This window comes from Triticum aestivum, chromosome 4D (genome assembly GCF_018294505.1).
Source record: "Triticum aestivum cultivar Chinese Spring chromosome 4D, IWGSC CS RefSeq v2.1, whole genome shotgun sequence".
NCBI classification, from domain to species: Eukaryota; Viridiplantae; Streptophyta; class Magnoliopsida; order Poales; family Poaceae; genus Triticum; species Triticum aestivum.
Genome location: NC_057805.1, coordinates 500419508 through 500428012, shown reverse-complemented (window position 1 = coordinate 500428012; position 8505 = coordinate 500419508). Strand labels below are relative to the sequence as shown.

The following is an 8505-nucleotide window of genomic DNA, read 5'->3' as shown; positions in this document are numbered from 1 at the left end:
TTTCCATCTGATACTCATGTAAATTACCTACACTCCGTCTTATGAACTTAACCACTCGGACGAGGTCCCCACTTTCTGCTCCGCGTCTCCATTCACGAACTCGCCACTACTTGAATTTTTCCCTTTGCCGAGTGTTAGGCCCTTTGCCGAGTGCATTATGTCGGGCACTCGGCAATAGTATCTTTACCGAGTGCTACACTCGGCAAAAATATGAAACTCGGCAAACAGATACTTTGCCGAGTGTCGTGGAAAAACGCTCGGTAAAACAACAAAACTCGGCAAACAGGACTTTACCGAGTGCTACACTCGGCAAAAGGGGGTCTTTACCGAGTGTCACACTCGGCAAAAGGAGGTCTTCACTACGCCGAATGGTTTTGGCTGTACAGATTGCATACGGCCTCGGATGAAGATGGTCCAAAAATAAAAGTTGTTCATTTTCACGAGACGGATAACTTTGATGTTGACAACTTTTTCATTTGAGACCATATTAATTGCACTTTTTGCCATGTAAAAATTTAGTCTTAAATGACTTAGGCGATGATCATATTCATTGCATCGTTTGTTATAATGTTCCCAAATTAGACACATAGGTGTGTCTTGACATTACAAACAATGTTGCCAAATAGAGTTCCCTAATTTTTTGAAAAAAAATATTTTTTCCATTTTCTAAGTGTCAACAATGAGTAGTTTTTGTGAAGCAAGTACAAAAAACAGGCTGCAAAATGGCACCACTTCAATTTTCACAATAAGTAGACCTTATTTTATGAACAATGCCCAAGTTTCATGGATTTTCTGGATCTCTAGCTACTTTCACGCATTTAAATGACTTTATGTTGATTTCTCAAATGTAATTCAAATTTGAACTACAAGTGTGTGATAGCTCCGTCCTAAAAGTTAGAAAAATATATTTTTAGATACACAAATAGGCATTATATGGGAGAACCACTTAGAGTTTTGAGAGATTCAAGCCCTTGCAATGAATAGCCATGCTGCCCATTTTGACCCCATTTTGAAGAAAATGAAAGAAAATGAATACAAGTTCAAAAAAATGCAATCATTTTGCATGGAGTCCTTTTATGTGTACTAGTTGCGAGGAAAAATACCAAACTTTCAATACTATAAATTGGGAACAAAATTCTTCACAAAACGGGCTATCATGTATGAACATTGATGGCTTCCAAGTCAAATTACCAGGACAATGGCCATATTCATTGCATAGTTTGTTATAATGCTCCCAAATTAGACACCTAGGTGCATACTGACATTAGAAACAATGTGGGCAAATAGAGTTTCCAACTTTTTTGTACAAAAAATTCATTTTTCATTTTCTAAGTGTTAAAAATGGTTATTTATTGTGAAGCAAGTACAAAAAATAGGATGCAAAATGGTACCACTCCAATTATCACAGTAAGTAGACCATATTTTATGCACAATTCCCCGGTTTCATGGATTTTCTAGTTTTCTAGATACTTTCGCACATTTAAATGACTTTATGTCAATTTTCCCGAAAGTAATTCAAATATGAACTGCAAGTGTGTGATAGCTCAATCATAAAAATTACCAAAAAATATTTTTAGATACACGAGTAGTCATTATATGGCAGAACCACTTAGTGTTTTGAGACATTCAACTCCTTGTGATGAATAGTCATGTCAACCATTTTGACCCGGTTTTAGAAAAAATGAAAGAAAAAGAATACAGGTTTAAAAATGCAATCCTTTCGCATTGAGTCCTTTTATGTGTACTAATTGCGAGGAAAAACAACAAAGTTTAAATATAACAAATTTGAAAAAAAAAAGTTCACAAATCGGACTATCGTGTATGAACATTCATGGCTTTCGAGTCAAAGGACCAAGGTGATGGGCATATTCATTGCATAGTTTATTTTAATGTTCCCAAAATAGACACATAGGTGCATCTTGACATTACAACCAATGTTTCCAAATAGACTTTCTAACTTTTTTGTACAAAAAAAATCATTTTCATTTTTGAAGTGTCAAAAAATGGGTTTTTTTTGTGAAGCAAGTACAAAAAACAGGGTGCAAAATGGCACCACCCCAATTATCACAGTAAGTAGACCATATTTTATGCACAGTTCCCCATTTTCATGGATTTTCTAGTTTTCTAGCAAATTTCGCACATTTAATTGACTTTATGCCGATTTTCTGAAAGTAATTCAAATTTGAACTACAAGTATGTGATAGCTCTATCGTGAAATTAGGAAAAAATTATTTTTAGGTAGACAAGTATCATTATATGGGATAACCACTTAGAGTTTTGATAGATTCAACCCCTTGCCATGAATAGAGATGCCGGCCATTTTGACCCCATTTTAGAAAAAATGAAAGAAAAGGAATACAAGTTCAAAAAATGTAATCCTTTCGCGTGGAGTCCTTTTACATGTTCTAGTTGCAAGGAAAAATACCAAACTATCAATATGACAAATTTGAAAAAAAATCTTCACAAAACGGCTTATCGTGTATGAACGTTCGTGGCTTTCAAGTGAAATGACCAAGGTGATGATATATTCATTACATAGTTTATTATAATATGCCCAAATTAGACACATAGGTGTATATTGACATTATAAACAATGTTGCCAATAGAGTTTTCAACCTTTTTGTATAAAAATATCATTTTCTATTTTCTAAGTGTAAAAAAAGGTGTATTTTGTAATTTTCTATATATTAAATATACACATCCGTTGGGCTTGAAATTTTTTGTACACTCAATATACTTCATTACACGATCCGTGACAAAATTTGATATTTTTCAGTGGTTGTTTGCTATATTTAAAGTATATTCAAAACATAGCAAAGAAGCACATAATCTACCAATGAGCACATAGCACACAGATCAGTGATGTGGCGTCCAAGGTTTTGGTTACCGGTCGAAATTTCAAGATTTCCCATGGTTACCGCGTATTTCCGTACCCCTGGATAAATCGCCATACCGAGCAAAAAATACCAGTTTTTTGAAAATTTTGAATTTAAACACTCGATTTACAGTAAAGTACGTAGGATCTAATTAATACCATGAGAGTTGGTTCTGGCATGTTGGTAGCAACCTAGTTCCTGTTTTGAGAGGTCTCTGGTTTGAATATTCGTTCATTCACTTATTTGAATTCAAAATTCAACTATAAAATTCGCTCAAAATATTCTCGGTATTTCTCGGTAACCGTGGTAACCACATTTATCCGCCCCCCTCGGTAAAATTGCCCCATTCGGTAACCAAAACCTTGGTGGCGTCATGGGATAGGCCAAACTCCTCTCTCTCTCCCCCCGCATGCACTCGCCTTATCTCCTCTCAATTCCAGCCGCACAAACCTCATCGCATCTCTGTCCCCTCTGTCTTCACGCATGCACCTCACGCCTCAGCTAGCAGCCTAGCACCGCTGTCTGCCGTCTTGCAGGCCACCGGCCAACGACCTCCCTCGTGCGCGCCATGGAGGACGGGGACCTCCCCGTGACTGGTGACCCCAGCTTCCTTCCAAGCTCTGTTAGCGGACGCCATGGAGGACGGCGACGAACTCACCTTCCTGAGCGCGGTTGGCCTCTTTTTCTCCCCGAGCGGTGGTGGCGTCCTCTTCTCCCCGAACGCGGCGGCCTCCTCTTCTCCCTGAGCACGGCGGCGACCTCCTCTTCTCCCCAAGCACGGCGGCGGCCTCCTCTTCTCCCTGAGCGCGGCGGCAGCCTCCTCTTCTCCCCAAGCGCGGTGGCCTCCTCTTCTCCCCGAGCACGGCGGCGGCCTCCTCTTCTCCCCGAGCACGGCGGCGGCCTCCTCTTCTCCCCGAGCACGGCGGCAGCCTCCGCTTCTACCCAAGCGCGGCGGCAGCCTCCTCGTCTCGGCGAGGCACGATGCGGCGGCTGGGACAGGGTCGCCGGCTTGAATCACTGTCGCCATTGATGATGACGCCTATTTTGTGCTCGCCGGCGACGCGCTCATGCAGTCCGGCGAGGCATTTTTTTTTGTTCACGCTCACAAGCTTTACCGAGTGCACATGCTAGAGAACTCGGCAAATAGAGCGCCCGTTCGTTCCGTTCTGTCCCGTCGCTTTTTTTTGCCGTGAACCAGATTTGATACTCGGTAAAGACATAGCCGAGTGCCCGACGAAAGGAACTCGGCAAACATCTGTTTGCCGGAAGGGTATAAGCCGGGTACGCTTTGCCGAGTACAACACTCGGCAGAACCATTGCCGAGTGTTTTAGGGCCTTTGCCGAGTTTTTTCAGCACTCGGCAAACAAGTGAATTCCAGTAGTGCGCCATTGCAGTTTTTGTTTTACCAGAAAGTCAAAATCTGAATATATCCGGTAGGTTAAGAGCTGTAGCTAGGACGACCGAGACTTTGAAAACTCTTTATGGACCGAGCAATAGCTAGCAACTCTGAAAACGAGATCCGTCCCGATCTACTGTACGTGTGGTATCTCTCTGCCCAGGGCCACAATTTTTGTCTGGAGTACATGCGGTCGTCTTTTTATTCTTTGACGGGTGTGGTCTGAAGCAGAGTCTTCGTTTTCTCACACGGTGGTTTGAACGGCCGCGTATTCCTCTCCATCTCTGTCTTAAATTATTAAGTTATTTATTCATCCTTTTCACTCGGCAATTAAACGCACGCAGTACTCGGTGAGATTTGGACATTATAAGTATCGACACAAGAACCTGCAGTTTGAAGGAAGTCATTAGTTCATCACACATCAAGCTCCTCTTGACCAAGAACCACGTACGTACACTACTGATCAACTAATTAAGCTGTCCTTTGCCTAGCTGGCTAGTGACTCAGTGAGGATCAATGGCATCCCAGCTGGTCTCACTCATGAAGCGACTGTGGAGCTATCTTCCCTCTTCTCTTAGCAGTTCCAGGAGCGACCCTCCGCAGCAGATTCCTGATCCTACCGGTGACGGTGATCATCCTCCAGACGCTCAAGCCGGGCACACTCCCCCCGTTCAGCAGCCTTCACCCCCTCTTCCAGGTATGCACTCAGCCACTACTCCCTTCGATCACAAATATAAGACGTTTTTGTAGGCTAAAATAGACTACCAAAACGTCTTATATTTTGATACAGAGGCAATACTTATCTACTCTCCCCATGCATGCATACATCATGCACATCTTTTGGCTAATGATGTCCCCCGAACGGCGGTGTGATAATAATCCGTGGTGTTGCAGTTTCAGATCTTGAGCACCTCCCAAGTTCTAACCACATAGAATGCCTTGATGGTGCACTTGAGCCCGATCTGGCCGGCAACATGAAGCTCGGCAGTTCCACCAGTTTCCCACGACACAAAATTTATGATCCTGACGGCGGCAATTAATCCTTTCACGAAGAATCCTGAAGGCTTGTAAAACACCATTATATTTCTTTATTCTCCGGCATCCTCTGCCGAACGCGGAATTCATTGCCAAATTTTAGCAATATCACCACCATGTTGTTCCCAATGAGGTTCGAGTGGTCCCAGCTGATGGGCTATGGGTTTATAGTACTAGATATGTAGAATCTCCTTTTGTGTGTTTTATATGTGTTCATTATGTGAGCTAGCTCCAACATACAGCTCCAACATACGAGTATGATTATCTAGGTGGTTTTTGTGGTGGATGTTTTGTCATGAGTTGAATAATTTCATATATATTTTTTAGGGAAATTCCATACATTGTTGTTCATTTTGACTGTAAGATTAGCTTGCGGATGTCTATTTGATATCTGCTCTACTAGTCTAATTATGGACAAATTACAGTGAGGGGTTACTAATGAGAACAGTGTTTTCGCAAAAGAAAAGAGAGAATAATGTGTATTAGATGAAATAGATGGAGGGGAACGATTAGCCTGGTGACAGGAACATTAAAGAACTTGTACCCGTTGGTATACTTTCTTGGTTCGTCTCACTGAGGATAAAAAGGGAGTTTCTAGCTATCTTGGTCCAATGTGGAAAGATGTTAATATAAGATCTGGCATTTAAGAAATTTCTTGCGGGGTTGGACTAAAAAATGCGAGTGAGATTTAGGAAGTGGAAAAAGAAAGGCTTCTCAATCTCATCAACGAGTTAGACATCAAAGGATAGATGAATACATCCTCTTGATATGGCCAACAACATGACTAAAAGAGAGGCTAAGGAGAAGTTTGCGAAGCTTCTGAGAAGGGGAGATAAAATGAGCTCAAAGATCTAAGGTACAGCAGGTTGGTCAAGGGACAGTAATACTCAGTTTTTTTCACCTAATCACGAAACTGCCCTTTGCCTAGCTGGATAGCGAGAGTGAAAAGTAATGGCTTCCAAACTGGAGCTACTCATGTCGCAGGGGAGGCGACTGTGGAGCTACCTTACCTCTTCATCCTCCGTTGCTCTTGCCAGCTCCAGAAGCCAGCCTAAGCACCGGATTCGTGACCCCCCCTAGAAACAGGGCAAACTCCGGGAGTGCTCACGAGGCAGACAAAACGAGAGCCTTGCAGTTTAGAGAGGATTCTTTGACGCGCAGCCGCCTGTAAGATCCTGACAAGCTGAGCAGCTAGAATCAAGATCGACATTGTGTACAGTTTTGTCTTTGACGCAACATGTCATAGTATGCTCCCATCAATTGATCAAGAAATGTGCAGTTCAGAATTTTATTTTGAAAGGGAGGTGTAAGTTGGCTATTGAACTTTGCCGCTTTGCATCCTGTGTTGGTTGTCTGTTACATGCTCGTATCAAGCCTGTATTTACTCATATATATGTTCTTCTTTATCACAAAAAAAAAAACTCATATATGTCCTCTCTAAATCAGCCTCTCAGTTGGAGGAACGATCATGTGTTAGAACTAATCTGAGGCGTACAGTCTATCTACCGAGAACCAAGCAATCACACGAGCACGACAATGAGATTTGTTAACAATGTTCATTGATATGGCTACAACCCGGGGACTAGCTACGGGAGCTCCTCCCCGTGACACTGTCACAATACTGCAACTTGGCCATCCGGCCGCCAGCACACGCCGCCGGCTTCCCTGCGGGCCTGTGCCATTATGTTGGCTTCGGTCACATCGTGTGTCTACCCCTTAATATATAAAAGGCCTAGGATATAGGTGTCGGGCACGACTCCTACCCTGTTTACACAAAGTTTAAATTTAAGTCCAATTGTAACCTAGCTTGTACAAATATATTCGACATAATTCTAACAAACTCCACCTTGACGAATATTCTCCTTCACCTCAGATTCATCCATGCGTCGAAGCTTCATGTACATTGGACTTGAGATTATAACCATGAGCATCGCTACTACTCCCAGACTCCATGTGACTCCACCTGCAATTGTAGTTTCTTTTCGTCTTCTTCACGGTCAACTCTTAAGCAAAATTAAGTTACTCTTTTACTCGAGTTTGCGCTCCCGACTTCCGGAGTATCCGTTCAACGCCATCATACATCGTCCGCTATCTGCGTGAAAATGAAAAACTCACATATTGGATGCATATAAGAGTTACCTGAACTCATGATCCTCGCCCGTTCTTGACTGTCTGTCTGAAACTTGAAGGAATTTCACTGTTGCCCCGTGTCACCCCGAGTTAAATTCGTAGTTGTCTCACCCTTTTCCGAATAGTCTTTGACATGTCCCACGCTATAGCACTCCGCCTCCTTCTCTCTTGTCATCCGCACTTTGTCATATGCACAGAATATCACAGAATATACAGCCATGCACACTCTCAACTTTTGATAATTTCAGACTTTCCTGTCACTTTGTTAGATTCCCCATGGTCAACTCCCGTCCACTAACTAGCACCGATAGACACAGTCACCAACTTGAATCTGGTACTTGTCAACACTGCTTCAGCACCATCTGCACACTTTGTTTGACCACCAGTGCCTTGTACTATCGATGTGTCCCGTGCTCACCGCACACCTTGCCGCTATCACTGCCTTGACCCTCTACTGTCTTGGTTGATCAAGTCTCCAGAGTCGTGAACCCGCACCACTCAACCCCCACTGCAGAGAACCACCGATCATCACCAACCGATGCCGAGTATCACGTCTCCATCAGACCACCGTGCCCTAGTTCGAGCCATGTGTCCCTCGCCATCCCATTGAAATAGGCTTCGATTCTCCGGCATCTTACATCGTAGCCCCTCTAGCAGCACAGAGTGAAGTCTTTCGCTAGACTCTAGCTCCAACTTCAACATGACTCCATGTAGCCGGCCATGCTACCCCGCGCCCCGTCGACTTCAAGCTCTCTCGTGTGCACACTGCCTTGAATCAACCCTGCGTCATAGTCTTGTCGAAGCCGCACAAGCCCTCAAGCTTGTACCACATGTTTCCACGCCCCAGAAGTCGGTCACCACCAGCATCACGCTCTTATGTCATCGTCGCTGAAATCACCGTCATCTTCTACTCTGACCAACATCCATCTCGATCCATCAGACTGTCTAGTCCCACACAGCCGAAATTATTCGACTGCAACCATGCTCCACCCTGCGTCTTGTCCGTCTGCACATCTGCATTGTTTGACGCCATGTGTTTGCATGATCCATGTCATGACGCGCTCCAG

General features: G+C 43.4%; 1 long non-coding RNA gene across 1 annotated transcript; it reads left to right on the top strand.

The window, feature by feature from the left end:
• The first annotated feature begins 4684 nt into the window (after window positions 1-4684).
• On the top strand, window positions 4685-5633 carry LOC123100591 (uncharacterized). The gene is made up of 2 exons (XR_006448436.1): window positions 4685-4970; window positions 5168-5633. It is a non-coding gene; the product is annotated as an uncharacterized lncRNA (long non-coding RNA).
• The last annotated feature ends 2872 nt before the right edge of the window (window positions 5634-8505 follow it).